The following is a 20,577-nucleotide window of genomic DNA, read 5'->3' as shown; positions in this document are numbered from 1 at the left end:
CACCCAGGCGCCCCTGAATGTAGAATATTTTAATTGTAATGTTCTAATCTATGGATGTTGGTTAGAACATGCTTAATGGTGTTTTAAAAGAAATGGTTTAATGCAGCTCACATATATTTCTTTTTCCATTTTGGTCTCCAATCAGGAAAACAGTCTTCTCTCAAATTGTTTCAGCCCCTTAGCATTGTAATGCTCACTAAGAGAATAGAGGGTGGCCTAGTTGAAGAATTGAATTCATTGAAGAGTTCACATTTAGAAGGATTTATGTCATAAAGCAGCCATTATGAGTGTAATAGTCAGTGATCAGAGGCTCCAGTTTGAGTCAGTGTAAAGATAAAGTCCAAGACACAGCAAGAAGGGCCTGAAATAATATGCTGATATCTCAGTCAGGCCACACAGGGCAAAAATAGCATGAGAAACAAATCAGTATCTACAATGGATCAGAGTTATCACCAGGTACTTGAAATATACACTAGGGAGAAATAACATTGATAAGAAGTTGCCTATAGGTCATTATCAATAGCTGTGGACAGTCAAATATATAATAAATTAATTTTTTAATCAAAATCATGGATGCTTAACCAGACTTTATACTTACTGTGTCATATAAAAATGTTTGGCATGGATGGTCCCCATTTTTTTATTAGAATTAGGATTCTGGTGCTCATACAAACAGGTAAGGGGAACCACTTCACAATTCTGTCTCAGTACACCACATTATAGCATTAGTTGCAATTAAAACAATGAGCAAGATTCATGTTAAATATTGGAATCTTTTGCCACAATCCCTTGTGGCCAAGAATCTATTATATAGGAAAAAAAAAAAAACTGACTTAAGGCTTTAATATGACTACAGAATGAAAAGCTAACTAGTCTCTACAAATATCCAAACCAGAACACTTGATTTAATTGCTGTGTAAACGAAGACATCTAGGATAATTAGCAAAACATACTTTAAAATGCAAGATTAATGGTAAAAAAAATCACATTTCTTTGGCTTATGACTTACTTAAATTTTGGCTGATAATTGATATGCAATAATGGGAATACAAAAAAATAGAGGACTAGCATTCAGAGTTTAGGTATCTTCCCTATATATGGACAATTCTCTCACTAATGTTTTTGTTCTTTTCTTTTTTTTCTCATACTAATGTTCTTAATTTTTATAGTCCATGTGATGTTAGAAAAAAACTGAAAGATTTTTAAATGAGGTAAAAGATTATCAGGTATCCTATCTAATATTCCAGATTATCTATACCTTTCATTATATTTGAGCTACTTTAAATATCTATAAGTTGTAGAAAATTGATAGTAATGCCAATGATTAGTTTTAATAGAAGTGCAAATGAATGTGTCCAATTGTGGTATGATTGGTCAGTTTTGAATTCATAACCAATTCATTTCTTGTGAAACCACTCCTGATTTCCTATGTGTGTGTGTTTACTCTGAATTATCTTTCAAACTAGTTTTAACAGTTTAGTTTTAACTTGAACTGGTCTCTTGCTGGCTAAAGAGTTAAATAAAATCTTTGAAATATATTCAATTTGTGTTTTGATAAGAGTCATTATTTACCTTTTAAAAATATATATGACCACAGTTAATATTCAAGATCTGTTATGAAATATATACTTTTCTTCAACCTTCAACAAATTGTGAACAGCTACTATGTGCCACAAACTTTTAAAATTTTTTGCTTTCATGGTGCTTATTTTCTAATGAGAGAGACAGACAATAAAATGTGAATATATAATATATTTTCATTTAGTAATAAGTTCAGTGAGGGAAAGTAAAGGAGGGGATAGGAAGATAGCAAGTGTCAGTAAATATTATGAAAGACTTTGAAGTGGAAAAGAAAAAAAGACCACGGAGCATGCTATCTGGTGTATTCTTCCAAGTAATCTCTTCCTTTCATTGCCTTTTGGCTAATTTACAACTCTAAAAGGTAGAAAACTGATAATGATAAAAATTGCATTCATAAAAATGCAAATAAATTGTATGTGGCAGAATGCTATTGATCCCTGCCCTGTGGATACACTGGTTTGGCATCTATTTATAAACTTATTTCAGAATTCCTTATTGCATATATATGTATGATTATTTAAATTTTCCTTTGAACTACTTATAACATTTTGCTGGTTCCTCCCCTAATTAATGAATTAAATGTAATTTTGACATGTTATTATATTTTATATTTTTAGGAAAGTTTTGATTTTACCTTTTTTTTTTTTAAGGGTAATGGAGAGAGGGAGCCATGGTTTGAGGATATAGCTGAGCAAAATTTGCAAGAAATGGGTATGGACTATGTGAATATCTAGGGAAAGAACATTTAAGGAAGAAGGGAAAAAATGGAGAGACTCTAAAGTGGAAACAATTAGGTATGTTTGAGGAGGCATCAACAAAGAGTCAGTTGGAAGAGATGTAAGCCATAAAAAACAGAGGTAGGAGGTGGCTTGAGAGAGCTGAGCAGCAGGGAGGCCAAGTCAGCCATTGGATGCCCACATAAAGAATTGACATTTTCTGCCTGTGATAGGATGGACCAAGAAAGGATTAGATTTTACTTGCCTTTGAAAAAGATCACTGAGGATGCTGTGCTGAAAATAGATTTCAGATAAGAATAATGGAAGAAAAAAGCCCCCTAGGGAGACTATGTTTGTATTTTGCAAGAATCCTGGTTGTGTCTTAGAGTAGGGTGGTAACAAATGGAAAGAGGTGTTCTGATTTATGGTACCTTTTGAAAGAAGAGCCAACAGTGTTAAAAAATTGGATGTGGTATGAGAGGGGAAGAACAAAACGTGACAGTGTTTCCTAAATATCTGCACTGAGTCACTAGGTGAATGATGGTGATCTTTATTGATTAATAGAAGACCTATGAGGGGAAAAAAAAAAGTTGGAGGATGGCTTCAGAGCTGTTCTGGCTCTGTTCAGCTTGGGATATGTGTTAGACTTCCAAGGATAGATGATGGGTAAGTAAATAGACACCCAGGTCTGGAGCCCTGGGCAATGACATCCAGGTTAGAGAGGGAAAAAATGTGGTAATCGATAGCATATACAAGAAGCGTGACGCCATGGGAATGAAAGAGCTGACTCAGGGAGTGAATATAGACAGCGAAGAGAAAAGGGCAAAAGATCCTGAGAAGGAGCTGACAGTATAGAAGGAGGACAGACAGGAGCGTGTCGTGTCCAGGCTGCTGAGTGAAGCAGGTGCTGCGAGAAGGGGGAGGAAATTAATTGTGTCATCACTGCTGAGAGGTCCAAACACATTGGCAAGATGAAAATTCTTGGCTGCAATAGCAAGAGCTCTCTCCCCTGCTTCTCAGTAGTGTTATTGGGATGAAAGTATAATGTGACTGACTATTGAAAGCAACTGGGTAGGTCAATAGACAACACTTTCAGTGAGTTCTGCTACAAAGGGAACCAGATCAAGAGAGGAGCTGGATGGGGGGGGGAGGTGAGAATTAAGAGTGTTTTTCTCCCTTAGATGAGAAATATTGCAGCATGTTTATATGATGACAAGAATAGTCACCGTGGACACATTGATGATACAGAAGGAATGGGAAGATAACTGAATGATAAACTGGAGAGATGGGGGTGGTGGTGATTTGAGTGGGTGTTTAAAACTGAGATTGTATGAAGAACAGTGCTGTCTCATGTGGGAGCAGGTGGCTGATGAAAGGTGGAGGTAAATATCGTTAAAAGTGGTCAACCGAAGGAACTGAGTAACCAAGGTGTTGGATGGATGATAGAGCTGAAATTACTTGCCTTTAAAATCACAACCAAAATAGTGCTGGAGAGAGAAATAATTGAACTGGGGGTGCCTGGGTGGCTCAGTTGGTTAAGCATCTGCCTTCTGCTCAGGTCATGATCTCAGGGTCTGGGGATCAAGCCCCATGTCCAGCTCACTGCTCAGTGGGGAGCCTGCTTTTCCCTCTCCTTCTGTGCTCTCATGCTCTCTCTCTTTCTCAAATAAATAAAATCTTTTTTTAAAAAAGTAAACTTGAGGGGCGCCTGGGTGGCTCAGTCGGTTAAGCGACTGCCTTCGGCTCAGGTCATGATCCTGGAGTCCCTGGATCGAGTCCCGCATCGGGCTCCCTGCTCGGCAGGGAGTCTGCTTCTCCCTCTGACCCTCCTCCCTCTCATGCTCTCTGTCTCTCATTCTCTCTCTCGCAAATAAATAAAATCTTAAAAAATAAAAAAAATAAAAAAAAATAAAAATAAAAAAGTAAACTTGATACTATAATTTTCAAGAAAGGAGGGGGGATGATTTGCTGATTACTAGATAACCACAAAAGCGTTCAGCATCTCAGTGGTATAGTGTGCAGTTATGTCTTTTAGGAAGGAAATGGCATTTTGAAGAATAGGGAAGACACCTACTTCACCCCAGGCTCCTTGGTAAGAGAAATGTTGGAATAATCCCCACTGGAGGTATTTGCAGCTAGGTTTCAGGTGGAACAAAAGGGAGCATGCCGAGTTTGGGGATAGCTTACAGTTCACGGACGATGGCTCACATACATTCCAGAGGGCATAGCAGAAGGGTTTGAAAAATGCGGAGGGTGGAGTCCCACATGTATTTAGTTTAGTGGCTGGTGACATAGGAATAAAGACCTGTTTGCGGAGGGACAGTTACTTGTAGAGTGAACATATGCCTGCTTCCATTTGTCCTTGTTGGTCCAGTTTAATTCTTAATAGTGTTTCCTCCACTTTCCAAAGTGGCCTTATTTGGAAGACAAAGTATAAGATCACTCTACTTACAAATGAGTGAGGTAAACAGGAATAAAGACCTAATGGGATTTGTGCTGATATATAGGAAATAAGTGGTAATCAGTTCTAATTAATAGATTTCTTTTTATAATTGGTCCTGTAAGTAGTTGGTTTGCAGTGCCAACACCAGGGAAGAGGCGGTCCCAGCAAAAGCACATGGAGTACTGGGGTGTCTCATGTGCTGTAATAGATAATATGGGCAGATTTGGTGGGAGCATATAAGGTAGTATTACTAGGGTTTAGTGAAAAGTGGACAAGAGACCAAGAACTATTTTTTAAAACCGAATTATTTGAGTTTATATCCCTTTTTAGATATCCTTTTTGTTTCAAGGAGAAAGACAATGATCTTATTTTCATATCTTTAAAGAAATTGCCAAACTATTATTGTGAATGTCGTTTCCTTATCATTTTGCTTTTCTTCAGGAAAATGATGTATGCTGTAAACATGGCATATGTCTAGGTGAATTCAATATATTAATTAGGTTTTTTTCAGAGGCACATTTAAAAGTAAAGAAACTAGGGGTGCCTGGGTGGCTTAGTTGGTTAAAGTGTCTGCCCTGATTCCCAGGGTCCTGGAATCGAGCCCAACACGCCGGGAGCTTGCTTCTGCCTCTCCTCCCTGATCTTGCTCTCTCTTGCTAGCTCTCTCTCTTAAATAAATAAATAAAATCTTTAAAAGAAAAAAGTAAAGAAACTTATAGTCATTAATTCTTATAGAATAGACACTACTGTGGAATTTTAGGTAAACTAAAAGCTAAATACTATAGAATAGTAATATTTTGTTACTCCACACATCAAACAGAATTATAGTATTATAAGCCAGTAAGTTTTGAAGCTCTAGTCCTAAATTAAAAGCTATTCCTTAACAGGAATAAGTGAGGATAACAGAGAGGTTTCCTTTAATTATAAGAATATTTGCTTCTAAAAATCATAGCATACTCACTTACCAGGGGGTTGAGTTCTTGGGGCTATAATCAAGTACCAAGAGCTAAGACAATTTAGTATGCTATGTGTCAATCAAATCAGGAGAAAACACAGAAATTTAAAATATGCCAATGCTAGAGGTGACATAATGTAGTTGTCAAGAAAAATTAGAGTCCTGATGTGTTTCAGTCCCTTTAGCATGCAACCACATGTGTCTGAATTCAAAGGATATGACAAATTACTGAGGGTGGTAAGATTAAGCAAAATGGAAAAATAATTAATGATATATGAAATGTCAGGAAAGTCACCTTGCTAAAGTAGCAGCAAGTTGGGGGTTAGCTTCAAAAATATAAGAGAGGAAACTTACCTCTACAGGGCATGCCAGTGCTTCCTTGGGTGGCAATGACTTATTGATAGGGTATTCTTAATAGTACATGGCGTGAAAATAATTCTTAGAATGTAACTAATATAACTACATTTTTTTTGGTCCCTTAACTCTATTTTGAGCTTTCTAATGTGCAGCCATGAATAGAAAACAAAAAATCTGATGGTTAAGATTGCGATTTCTTGTTAGGTAGTAAATTTCTATAGCCTGGCAAATTTATTTATGGGAATATATATTTTATAAACTGGCATATTCCTTTAAAAATTATAATTAAATTTACAACAATTAGAAATAAAAGTGAATAGACTTGATTCAACAATTACAAATGACCAACTAACTACAACTCATTTTGGATTGTAACAAACCCAAAATAAATATTACCCAATAATTCTATTGAAAATGTATTGGATAGTAAACCATGGGGCACAGTTAGAGGAAGAAGTGATGAAGGGAACAGGGGAACAATGGAGAAATTGAGAACTAATAAGATTCATCATATGCTCTATATTCTCCAATTTTTTCTCCTCTAACACTCAATTAACTGGTATTTTAGGAAGTTTTCTCACACTCTTAAGAAAAACACCACCATATTTATGTGTCTAGGCATTCTTTCACACTCAGTTAAAGATGCAAATGAATTATATTCTAAATTAGAAGAAAGTCCTACAGCACTTCATCTTGGCATATGTTGATACATTAAACAAACCACATATTATTTTATAAATATCATCTTCCTCAATAGTATAACTCTACGAACTTTTTCTATGTTTTCCTTTACTTTTTATTCACTATTTAATTAATGCACCAAATATTTCTTGAGCACTAAGTACATTGCATTCTTCTAGGCTGATAGAATACTAATAAAACAAAGATTTCTGCCCTCTGTATCCTGGATCCTTGAGTCACTCTACAGAGAAGGCTCCCATGGGAGGGCAGCCTGATCTGCCTCAGACATGACCAAGAAATAAACTTTATTGTGATATTTTGGGATAGTTTACTATAACAATGTAGTATATCTTACTCTGGTTAATATAGGGATGAAAAAGAATTTGTAATTCTACAATTTTATAACCATCCAAATTTTCATTTAAGTGTTAGAAGGTAATAAAGAAGCCCTAAGGCATACTAGATGTTTGAACATTTGGCAAACAGAAATCTGTTTTGAAAATACTCTTGAATGAAGTTTTACTTTATTTATTTATTTATTTTTAAAGATTTTATTTATTCGTCAGAATGAGAGAGCACAAGCAGGGGGAGTGGCAGGCAGAGGGAGAAGCAGGCTCCCCACTGAGCAATGAGCCCGATGCAGGACTCTATCCCAGGACCCTGTGATCATGACCATAGCTGAAGGCAGACACTTAACTGACTGAGCCACCCAGATGTTCCTTCTCCTTTATTTTTTATCTGATTAATTCAGATAAAAACTGGGACATGGTCATCAAGGACTGTTTATTAAAACCAGAACAATCAGTCTTTACATTTTTCAAATTGGAAAATGGGGGAAAATTTATCTGTTGCATGTGATTCTTGGATGGGAAAAAAAAAATCACTGAATATATAAGCTATCTGAGAATTCACAAAAATAATTTAATGCTAAATAAGGGGAGCTGAAAATATGATAATGGAGTAAGAATATGTTAAGAATATGTTGTTACCACTGGAATCTCTGTTCCCAGGTATTTTCAGGGTCTTACTGTAACCATGCCCTTCCAGTGGCTTTGTGGTTCAGCATTTCCTTCCTCATTGACCCAATAAATGAACTTTATTTTATATTTTGTGAGTGTTCTTCCTACTTAACTATCTAGCTCCTCCTCCTTTTCCTCTTCTTCATTATTGACATTTAAGGTATTTGAAGTATCTATTGTAGAGATCCATTTTAGTTTATTAATCTTCACTATTTTTCAAGGGTGGGAGTTTATTTCATTGATAATATAAATAATATAGATAATACAATGCTTTCTCCTCTCATTTCTTTTTGTTTATTTTGTTCTATTGCTTTTTTCCCAGCTCCTTTATTTCAGTGCATAAGTTATTTTAAAAAATAAATTAGAAAAACCTATTATTTCTGATCATAAGCCATTTATGTCTAACTCATTTAGCTGTGTCCTATAATATATTGACATGTTTATTATCATTTAATATATGTATCATTCTATGTATTTCTTAATTTCTTTTATAATTTCCTGTATAATTAAGTTAAATCATAATAGGTGGTTTATAACACAGGTTTTTAGGTTTCTTTTGACTTACTATTTGCATTTTTTTTTCTATTCATCCACTTTTTTTATTTTATCAGAGACTAATGTAAGATCTTCTTTTAACATGTTCCATGAATATGCAAAAGGGTGCATATTATCAAGTATAGAATTCTAAATAAAAATAAAATCTTAATGCTGTATTGCTATTCAGATCTTTACCCTTCTCCAATTACTTTTCTTTTTCTTCTCTATCCACTAGTTTCTGAGAATGTTGTGTTAAAAATTTCGAACTATTTCAAAGTTCTGGGGCGCCTGGGTGGCTCAGTCAGTTAAGCGTCTGCCTTCGGCTTAGGTCATGATCTCAGGATCCTGGGATCGAGCCCTGCATTGGACTCCCTGCTCAGCAAAGAGTCTGCTTCTCCCTCTCCCTCTGCCCCTCAGCCCCGCACTCGTACTCTCTCTCGCTCCACTTTTTCTCTCTCTCAAATGAATAAATAAAATCTTTAAAAAAAACACAAAACTATTTCAAAGTTCTTAGTTTACCTATATTTCCCTGGAGCTTTGTCTATTGACGCTTCATATATATATAATATTTTTTTATTTGCATTTCTTTTTATGATGTTTTTTTGTTGTTGTTCAGTTGTTCTTTTATTGGTTTCTGTTTCATTCTTTCCTAATTTTTTTCTTTTATCTGAATGAAACAATATTACATGATACAATTAGAAACCCAACTTTGTTTCATGTTTTCCTTCTTTATCCTATTTTCTAAAATTTCAGTTTTTTTCAAATGTGTTTATCTTTTGATAACACTGTTGAAATTTTTAAAATTAATTTGAAAGACTTGTTTTATGCTTCATGAATTTTTTTCTATGTTTACATCAGTACTAGTGTATTAAAACTCACTTTGAACATTGGTTTCTGTTTCTTTGTTTTTTTGTTGTTGTTTCCTTTGTTTTTGCCTATTAAGTTTTCTTCTGTCTTAAGATCTATATTATTTTTCTCTCAGTTACTCTCTTAATACGTATGGTCATTTTACCCACTGATTTGTTTAATCCAAACTTTCACTGTGCAATAATATAGTTACCAGAATATTCTCTCATTTCACCTATAAGTATCATTCTGAAATAGTGTTAAAATTTTATTTTCTGAGTTTTTATGGACATACTTCCTTGTTTTGGAATAAGCAGTTTTTGGACAACAAAAAACACTTTCATAAATTATTTGATTGACCTTTAATCCTATATCGTTTTTCACATCTGAATTTAATTATCTATTTTTAAAACTTCATGCAAGGGATGCCCCCTGCTGTGCACTTGTGCTCTCTCTGTCTGATAAACAAACAGACTTAAAAAAAAATAGAAGAGAACTTCTGAAAAGAGAATGGGTGGATGCTGGTAAGATAATCCTCAGATGTCTACTCTACAGCTTTTCCTTTTCTTGTATAGAAATTGAATTGGGTGAATAAAAGCATTTTGAAATAGCTCTATCTATAAACCTCTTATTCTCATTCTAACTCATTCCTTCTTTCAAACTGAATACCTATGAAAAGTATATTTTCCAAAATATTTTAAATAGTGGTCTTATTTTTTCTATTTTTCATTGCTCTACAATCATTGAACCGATGTTGCCCTCTAACCTGGGGGTTAGCAATCATAAGAATTTCCTCATCAGGATGTTTACTTATGCTCGGTCACCCTTAGAAAATTTGTCCTGCTTCCCTTATGACTCTGGAATTACGCAGTCAACACTTTCAAAGATGAAACCGTGCTTTCTATCAAATTCTTTTCAATCTAAATAGCTCTAGAAGCTCCATGGTCTGAAGTCCAAAAAAGGTATGACACTCAGAAGCTTCAGTCTCTTTGGTATGGCCTGTGACCTCATCAGCCTTACAAATGAAGCAAAATGAATGAAGTGACAACAAAATTTAAACATAAGATCAATTCAAATCCAAACTCAGATTTACACAATAATTTATTGGATTGGTGTATCTTTGAAACTGAATGCTCACTTTATATATCATTATTCAACATGATAATTCTAAAGAGAACTGTAACATACTTATCAAATGAGAGAGCAATCATGAAAAAATTACAAAAAGTCCACTAGTAATTTTTCAAAAATTATGTCTTCCTCTAAGCAAATTTGCTTTATATTATTGATTATGCAAAACTAAATTTTAAAACACAAAAATTTTGAGGGGGTGGAGCAAGATGGCAGAGGAGTAGGAGACCTGGATTTTGTCTGGTCCTAGGAATCAGCTGGATAGGGATCAAACCATTCTGACCACCTACAAACTCAACAGGAGATCGAAGAAAAGAATAGCAGCAACTCTCTGAACAGAAAAGCGACCACTTTCTGGAGGGTAGGACGTGCGGAGAAGTTAATCTGAGGCGATATTCGGGAGGATAGATAGCGGGGGAGGGGACCTCCAGTGGCCGCTTCTGGCAAGTGATAGAGCCCCGGAGCACAAAATTGCAACTTTTAGAAATCTGCTCCACTGAGGGACATCGCTCCAGTGGCTGAGTGGGGGGGTGGAACCCTCGCGGGACAGTGTGCTCTCTCTATTCTTCTGATGTTCCAAAAATTAGAAATGGAAGGAAAACTTCCAAACTCATTTTATGAGGCCACCATTACCTTGATCCCAAAACCAGACAAAGACCCCATCAAAAAGGAGAACTACAGGAGCGCCTGGGTGGCTCAGTCGTTAAGCGTCTGCCTTCAGCCCAGGTCATGATCCCAGGGTCCTGGGATCGAGCCCCGCATTGGGCTACCTGCTCCTCGGGAAGCCTGCTTCTCCCTCTCCCACCCCCTCTGCTTGTGTTCCCTCTCTCACTGTGTCTCTCTCTGTCAAATAAATAAATAAATAAATAAATAAAATCTTAATAAAAAAAAAAAAACTACAGGCCAATATCCTTGATGAACATGGATGCAAAAATTCTCACCAAAATACTAGCCAATAGGATGCAACAGTACATTAAAAGGATTATTCACCTCGGCCACGTGGGATTTATCCCTGGGCTGCAAGGTTGGCTCAACATCCCCAAATCAAGCAACGTGATACAATACATTAACAAAAGAAAGGTCAAGAATCATATGATCCTCTCAATAGATGTCAAAAAAGCATTTGACAGAGTACAGCATCCTTTCTTGATCAAAACTCTTCAGAGTATAGGCATAGAGGTACATACCTCAATATAAAAGCCATCTACGAAAAACCTACAGCAAATATCATTCTCAATGGGGAAAAACTGAGAGCTTTCCCCCTAAGGTCCAGAACGCGGCAGGGATGTCCACTATCACCACTGCTATTCAACATAGTATTGGAAGTCCTAGCCACAGCAATCAGACAACAAAAAGAAATCAAAGGCATCCAAATTGGCAAAGAAGAAGTCAAACTCTCACTCTTTGCAGATGATATGATACTTTATGTGGAAAACCCCAAAGACTCCACCCCAAAACTGCTAGAACTCATACAGGAATTCAGTAAAGTGGCAGGATATAAAATCAATGCACAGAAATCAGTGGCATTCCTATACACCAACAACAAGACAGAAGAAAGAGAAATTAAGGAGTCGATCCCATTTACAACTGCACCCAAAACCATAAGATACCTAGGAATAAATCTAACCAAAGAGACAAAGGATCTGTACTCAGAAAACTATAAAATACTCATGAAAGAAATGGAGGGAGACACAAAGAAATGGAAAAACGTTCCATGCTCATGGATTGGAAGAACAAATATTGTGAAGATGTCAATGCTACCTAGAGCAATCTACACATTCAATGCAATCCCCATCAAAATACCATCCACTTTTTTCAAAGAAATGGAACAAATAATCCTAAAATTTGTATGGAACCAGAAAAGACCCCGAATAGCCAGAGGAATGTTGAAAAAGAAAAGCAAAGCTGGTGGCATTACAATTCTGGACTTCCAGTTCTATTACAAAGCTGTCATCATCAAGACAGCATGGTACTGGCACAAAAACAGACACCTCAATCAATGGAACAGAATAGAGAGCCCAGAAATGGACCCTCAACTCTATGGTCAACTAATCTTCAACAAAGCAGGAAAGAATGTCCAATGGAAAAAATAACAAATGGTGTTGGAAAAATTGGACAGCCACATGCAGAAAAAATGAAACTGGACCATTTCTTTACACCACACACAAAAACAGATTCCAAATGGTTGAAAGACCTCAATGTGAGACAGGAGTCCATCAGCATCCTAAAGGAGAACACAGGCAGCAACCTCTTCGACCTCAGCCCCAGCAACTTCTTCCTAGAAACATTGCCAAAGGCAAGGGAAGCAAGGGCAAAAATGAGCTATTGGGGCTTCATCAAGATAAAAAGCTTTTGCACAGCAAAAGAAACAGTCAACAAAACCAAAAGACAACTGACAGAATGGGAGAAGGTATTTGCAAATGACATATCAGATAAAGGGCTAGTATCCAAAATCTATAAAGAACTTATCAAACTCAACCCCCAAAGAACAAATGATCCAATCAAGAAATGGGCAGAAGACATGAACAGACATTTTTCCAAAGAAGACATCCAAATGGCCAACAGACACATGAAAAAGTGCTCAACATCGCTCGGCAGAAGGGAAATCCAAATCAAAACCTCAATGAGATACCACCTCACACCAGTCTGAATGGCTAAAATTAACAAGTCAGGGAACAACAGATGTTGGTGGGGATGCAGAGAAAGGGAAACCCCCCCTACACTGTTGGTGGGAATGCAAGCTGGTGCAGCCACTCTGGAAAACAGTATGGAGGTTCCTCAAAAAGTTGAAAATAGAGCTACCATATGATCCAGCAATTGCACTACTGGGTATTTACCCCAAAGATACAAAAGTAGGGATCCGAAGGGGTATGTGCACCCCGATGTTTATAGCAGCAATGTCCACAATAGCCAAACTGTGGAAAGAGCCAAGATGTCCATCGACCGATGAATGGATAAAGAAGATGTGGTATATAAATACAACTTGCAGCCATCAAAAGGAATGAGATCTTGCCATTTGCAATGACGTGCATGGAACTGGAGGGTGTTATGCTGAGCGAAATAAGTCAATCAGAGAAAGACATGTATCATATGACCTCACTGATATGAGGAATTCTTAATCTTAGGAAACAAACAGGGTTGCTGGAGTGGGGGGTGGGGTGGGAGAGATGGGGTGGCTGGGTGATAGACAGTGGGGAGGGTATGTGCTATGTTGAGTGCTGTGAATTGTGTAAGACTGTTGAATCACAGATCTGTACCTCTGAAACAAATAATGCAATATATGTTTAGAAAAAAAGTAAAAAGAAATAGCAGGAGGGGAAGACAGAAGGGGGGGAAATCAGAGGGGGAGAGGAACCATGAGAGACGATGGACTCTGAAAAATAAACTGAGGGTTCTAGAGGGGAGGGGGGTAGGGGGATGGGTTAACTGGTGATGGGTATTAAAGACGGCACGTTCTGCATGGAGCACTGGGTGTTATGCACAAACAATGAATCATGGAACACTATATCAAAAACTAATGATGTAATGTATGGTGATTAACATAACAATAAAAAATAAAAAATAAAATAAAACAAAAATTTTTAGGAAAGTACAACTTGATTATGTAGAACTAAGTTTCAAACAAAAACTAAGTTTAAAACAAATGAAAATGATACCTGTTTTTATCTCAATCAACAAACTGAAATATCTTAAAAGCAGCTGGACATAAATGGGAGGCTATGATGTCTCACAGTGAACTGAAAGCTGTGGTTGATTTTCCCAGTCTGCCCAGTTTAGGTAGCTTCCTTTCCTTCCCCCAGTCTTGATTCATGGTCCTTCAGAATCCAATGCTCTTACAGGGTAAGAAAAATCCTTTTAAAAGAAAAAAAAAAGTGAACATTTTTTAGAATCTATGTGGCTATGCTTCTAAAATATATATTATTAAATTATGCTAGAAAGAGTGGAAGAGTAAAATACATCCTAGAGAAGTAGTAAGAATGAAGAAAAACCCCCACATTTCACACATCTCTTTTGTCTCTGTAGAGTAAAAAATTACCATTCACATTTGCTTTATCTCCAGGTTTGTCACAATTTCATTTCTGTGCTTGTTTTCCCAAACTATAATGAGGCCCCATGGTACCAGCCCCTCCCACCCTGTTTAAAACAAACACATATGATAATTGTCTTTCTCTGCTTGACTTATTTCACTTAGCATAATCCCCTCCAGTTCCATCCCTGTCAGTGCAAATGGTGGGTATTCATCCTTTCTGATGGCTGAGTAATATTCCATTGCATATATGAACCACATCTTCTTCATCCATTCATCTGTTGAAGGGCATCTCGGCTCCTTCCATAGTTTGGCTATTGTGGACATTGCTGCTATGAACATTGGGGTGCATGTGTCCCTTCTGTTCACTACATCTGTATCTTTGGGGTAAATACCTAATAGTGCAATTGCTGGGTTGTAAGGTAGCTCTATTTTAAAAGACAATTATCATATGGTTTCACTAATATGTGGAACATAAGGAATAGCATGGAGGACCATAGGGGAAGGGAGGGAAAACTGAAGGGGGAGATATCAGAGAGAGACACAAACCGTGAGAGACTATGGACTCTGGGAAACAAACTGAGGGTTTCAGAAGGGAGGGGGGTGGGGGATGGGGTAGCCGGGTGATGGGTATTGAGGAGGGAACCTGCTGTGATGAGTACTGGGTGTTATATGCAACTGATGAATCATTGAACACTACACAAAAACTAATGTTGTTCTATACAGTGGCTAACTGAACATAATAAAGAAAAAAAAAAAGAACGCACGTGAACACACCCAAAGACAATTAGAAATTTATTTACCATATCAGCATCTGCAAACACACTGGCCAGTTACAGATATCCCAGACTGTCAGAGTTGACAAGCGAGCTCTGTAGTTAGGGCTGAGGGATGGGCTGCAGGTGGGGGCAATACTAAAAAGGGAATAACATTTGGGTCACTATAAAGCTTACAGATAGGGGTTTTGCCTATTTCCTTCACAGGAACAATCACTATGTGTTCTTCATTTATCAACTTAATGTCTTATTGTGTCACCATCCCACTAGAAATGTTTAAGCTCCATGAGGATGAGGACCACAGTTCTTCCTGCATGGGCGTGGTCCCAAAGGAAGGCAGTCAGTAAATCATCTTTGAATTCACACCTCTCAATTTATGCTGCAGTATATCTCTCATAAGATGCTTCATTCCCACAGTTTCCTTCTTTTAGTTTCTCTTAAATGCCATTTTTAATATAATGTATAGGACAGTTTTATAATTTTACAGAATTATCATAAAGATAGTACAGAGAGTTCGTACATACCCCACACCCAGTTTCCTCTATTATTATCTGGCACTAATATGGTACAGCTGTCACAATTAATGGATCAATATTGATCCACTGTTATCAATTAAAGTCCCTATTCTATTAAAATTTCCTAGTTTCCCCCTCATGTCCTTTTTCTGTTCTCAGGATCCCATCCAGGGTAACACTGTATTAATAGTCATATCTACCAAAACTCCTCTTGGCTGACACAGTTTGTCAGACTTTCCGTGAGAGTTTTGAGGAATACTGCTCAGATATTTTGTAGAATATCCTTAAATTTAGTTTGTTTGATGTTTTTGTCATGGTTAGTCTGACACTATGGGTTTTTGGGGAAGAAGACCACAGAGGTAAGTACCATATTCTTCACATCACATCAAGAGTGCATACTATCAGTATAACATATGGGTGCAGATTTAAACCCAATCCCCTGGCTTGAGATAGTGCTAGTCATGTTTTTCCACTGTAGGTTGTCTCTATTTTTTTCTCCTTCTCTTTCCGTACTGTAATCTTTAGAAGGAGGTCACTACACACAGCCTGCCCTTAAATAATGGAGAGTTATGCTTCACTTCCTTAAAAGCAAGGTATTGATATAGATTATTTGGAATTCTTCTGCATCAGATATTCATCATTACTTATTTATATATCTAATCATTTATGCCTACCACTATGGACTAATGGATTTTTTTTCACTTTGGGTTTACATGCCAATCATATGTTTTTTTTTCTTCATGTCTCTGGAACTTTATATAGCCTCTTGGTTTTGTCTAAATATCCTGCCCACCCTCCCCAATAAACATATATTGATGAATTCTCTGATTTTGGCTTTCATCTCCTCAGAGAGATACTGTCTTGATCATAGGATTGCTAAAGAGCCTAAGCTTCAAAATGAATTTGAATTTCAAAATTTTAGAGTCAAAACTGTTATTTGAGCCATATTGCACTAAGATATGTAGACCTGAAAAAAGTTTGGACCTTTTAGACTAACTGATATATAGGGCAATGGATAAATTCACAAAAGGCTAAGGGAGCCACCTATAATTTAAGCAAATGTATACTTTTCCCAAAACAATTATATTAACAACTAAATGAGCAATATAATTTGTGGTTTTGAAATGCTCTGATATGTATATAGGCATTCCTAGGATAATAAATAAAAAATTGTAATTAACAATTTTTTATATCGAGATAGATACTTTGGAGACTTAAATGAGACTTTTAGTCTAGGGCCATATAAATATTCTCCAAACTTATTTTACTTTTCTTACTGAAAAAAAAAAATTCCCACCTTATATTGAATTCTTAGTATCATTTTAACCAACAACAGTCTCTGGATCTGCTATCATTTTTAGAAGCCCATTGTTGGCTTTTTTTTGTTGTTGTTCTAAATAAGGTGTGATTAACATCCTTATACCTACATTTTATGCAAAGCTTATAGCTTTGTTTCAGAATTTCTTAAAAATGCAATTTCTTGGGCAAAAGTTTATTATACTTATGTTCACCATTGCCAAATTTTCAACCAAGTTTTCATTCCTATCCACATTATTGATAATGTCCTCCACATTGAATTATGTACTTATCTGAACTCTTCAAAGTGAACACATTTTGAGAGTTTCATTCCAGCTTACAATGCCCTCCTTCCCTATTTTCTTACCATGACTGGTCTCCTGTCAGGTATGATGGTACAGTTAACTATAAGCCCAGTATTGACACTGGGCACAAGCTGGGCAAATGAAATTACCAATCTTGGATATTTGGAATTAGGATGAGGAAATTCTAATTTAATTTGGTATAGTTTCTTGAGGAAAGATGGGTAGCCTTCTTTTACCTGCTGTGTATAAGAAGAGCAAGGCATGGTCATGTTCTGGAAGAAATGTTGGGAGCACTGCAGAGAGAAAGAGGTAGAGTCAAAGGTTGAAGAGTTTAGCCAACTTTTCAGTTTTCATTTTTAGTCCCCTGCTGAAGTTCTACTGCCCTCCTATTTTTTTTTTTAAGATTTTATTCATTTATTCATGAGAGACAGAGACAGACAGAGAGAGGCAGAGGGAGAAGCAGGCTCCCAAGGAGCAGGAAGCCCGATGTGGGACTCGATCCCAGGACCCTGAGATCATGACCTGAGCCAAAGGCAGATGCTTAACCATCTGAGCCACCCAGGCGCCCTGCCCTCCTATTGTTAAACACTAGGTATTCGCCTCTAAATCCTTAAAATAAATTCCTCTTTTCTGTTTCCATGTCATCAAGTTGGTTTGGATACTTGCATCCAGAGAATCCCATGGAACATAAACAACTAGTTCCTCCTAGACCTGGACTGAATTTGTACATTCAAAACCCTTATAAATAGCCCAAGCCATCTTGGCTTGTGTTTAAAATTCTGCCTTCTGAATATTACTATGTACTCTTATGGGTATTTTAAGACATGATTTTCGATCCAGGATGAAGAGCTATTTCTATTTCTGATTCTCTTTAGTTGCACACTCCAGTTGACCTTGCCTTGCCCTTCATGGCTCCTTCCCCAAGCATGTGTGCCTAAAACACACTAGACATGAAAAGAAATCTCATTTTCACATGACTGGCAAAAACAAAGCTTTATGTAAATGCAGTTGCATTTTCATAATAGTAAAGTGCTGTAAGACCTAGGGTTATTTTTAGGAAAAGAAAAAATAAATGGAGAAATGAAAAGATAAATGACAGAATTCCTGAAAGAAAGCAAGCTATGGGAATTAGCCTTTCCCATGAAAGGATTTTAAGTCCTTAACTTTCATGATGTTCTTTTAATTTACACTTTTTTTTTTTTTGTAAATTGAGTCTCTCTTATTGAGTTAAAAATTGAGAAAGAACTGATTAATTTGGGTGCCTGGGTGGCTCAGTTGGTTGGGCGACTGCCTTCGGCTCAGGTCATGATCCTGGAGTCCCGGGATCGAGTCCCGCATCAGGCTCCCTGCTCAGCAGGGAGTCTGCTTCTTCCTCTGACCCTCTTCCCTCTCGTGCTCTCTCTCTCTCATTCTCTCTCTCTCAAATAAATAAATAAAATCTTAAAAAAAAAAAACTGCTTAATTTGTTGGTGGGTAAACATATGACATTGGAAAGAATAAAATAGTATTTATTTGATAATTTACATTTTTTGTAGTCTAGTTTCATATTCCCAAAAAATAATACAACTATCTATGATAATATTGAAATGCAAATAAAATACCTATTCAGTAACTTAGATGTCATTAGAAGACAATCATCCATGTTTATTTAAAATGCTCTTTATATATTTACACAATACTTTGAATTCATTAGAGAAATTAAATGATTTAATAAAACTAGTGGGTCAATTTGAAAAAATGACAAGAATTTCTTATTCAAACATATGGTTTCAGTTGCCCAAGATTCTCAGCCAATTTTGGAAGTTTTCAGTATGGGTAGGCTATGTAGTTAAACTAATATGGAAATAAAAATTAAATGACTTGTGGTTTACTTGAAATGTTCTAGCCAAATTGATCCCATGACATTGACCTTAAATCTTGTTCCGTTCCTTTCCAAATATAAGTGCTTATTCAGGCATTTATCCACTGAATAACTGCTTATTGAACATTTCATGCAAAGCACTGTGCTGGTCAATTTAAGGGGCAAAAATTCTGAAATCCACTTATTTGGATGCATGTTTATAAACAATTATAATGCAGAAAAGAAACTAAGAGTGTCCTAAGGAATCTGCAGATACACAGTTTTAAGAGGTAAGAGGAAGAATGACACAGCTGAGAGAAGATGGAGGCAAGTTTAGAGATAGTCTCAAAAGTATGAATGATATTTACAGGTAGAGGTATGTTAAGACAGGAATTCCTGGGAGAATCAACATTCCAAATGCCAGAAAATGCATGCAATTCAAGGGTGACCCCAAGAGCATTCTGTGACTAGTTCATATAGTGATTACAAAGGATGCAAGAAGGAAAAAAATAATGCATTTAAACAGGCAATCTTTCATCCTAAGAACATTCCTCAATTTATGACTCAAGTTTAAATAAATGTTTTAGACTAAGGGTTGATAAAGTATGGCCCAATCAAATCTGCCCTGCTGCCTGCTTTTGTAAATAAAGTTTTATTGGAACACAATGCTGTCGATTAATTTACATATTGTTCATGGCTGGTTTGGCACTATAATGTCAAAGTTGAGTGGTTGCGACAGAGACAAAATAGCCTGCAAGAATTAAAATATTTATAAACTGGCCTTTTACAGGGACACCTGGGTGGCTCAGTCAGTTAAGTGTCTGCCTTTGGCTCAGGTCAGGATCCCAGGATCCTGGGATCGAGTCCCGAATCATGATCCTTGCTCAGCAGGGAGTCTGCTTCTCCCTATCCCTCTGCCTGCTGCTCCCCCTGCTTGTGCTCTCTCTCTGTCTCTCTGACAAATAAATAAATAAAATCTTAAAAAAAAATAATAAATTGGCCTTTTAAAGAAAAAGGTTGCTGAACACTGTCCTGGATTTCTGTGCAAATATGAATGAGGGGCTTGGTATTAGTTGGCAAAATAGCTACATGGTTTGCTAAAGTTATGGCATATTGAATTCACTATAATAGTATCATAGGTCCCTTGGCAAATTTCTTACTTTTTCATCACCAAATGCAAAGGATGATTTAGAAGAAGAATCATATAATTGTATTCTAATGCATTTTCAGTCATATTTGAAGTCTGAAAAGATGTCTTTTCACACACACACACACACAAACATTGGTGTATTTATCTATATTTACTTGATTCTACCTTTGAAATAGACATTTTTTTTTAGATCCTTAAAATGCCTAACATCAGTTCTGACATATTTTATATGTATTTATATTTGCATATATTTTATATTTTTAAACCATATATGACACATTTCTTTATTATTAAGTGAAAGAGGTGATGTATAGAGATAGTGTGTACTTATATATATATATTTTTTAAGATTTTTATTTATTTGACAGAGAGAGACACAGCGGGAGAGGGAACACATGCAGG

The 20,577-nt window shown here is 36.4% G+C and overlaps 1 pseudogene; it reads left to right on the top strand.

Moving 5' to 3' along the window:
• The first annotated feature begins 3,065 nt into the window (after positions 1–3,065).
• Positions 3,066–20,577, top strand: part of LOC123857994 (elongation factor 1-alpha 1-like) — a 29,587-nt pseudogene continuing 12,075 nt past the window's right edge.

Source organism: Mirounga angustirostris, unplaced genomic scaffold (genome assembly GCF_029215605.1).
Source record: "Mirounga angustirostris isolate CCGP_5_RB_7025 unplaced genomic scaffold, mMirAng1.0.hap1 SCAF_13, whole genome shotgun sequence".
Taxonomy (NCBI): Eukaryota; Metazoa; Chordata; class Mammalia; order Carnivora; family Phocidae; genus Mirounga; species Mirounga angustirostris.
This window is presented reverse-complemented; position numbering and strand designations above follow the sequence as displayed.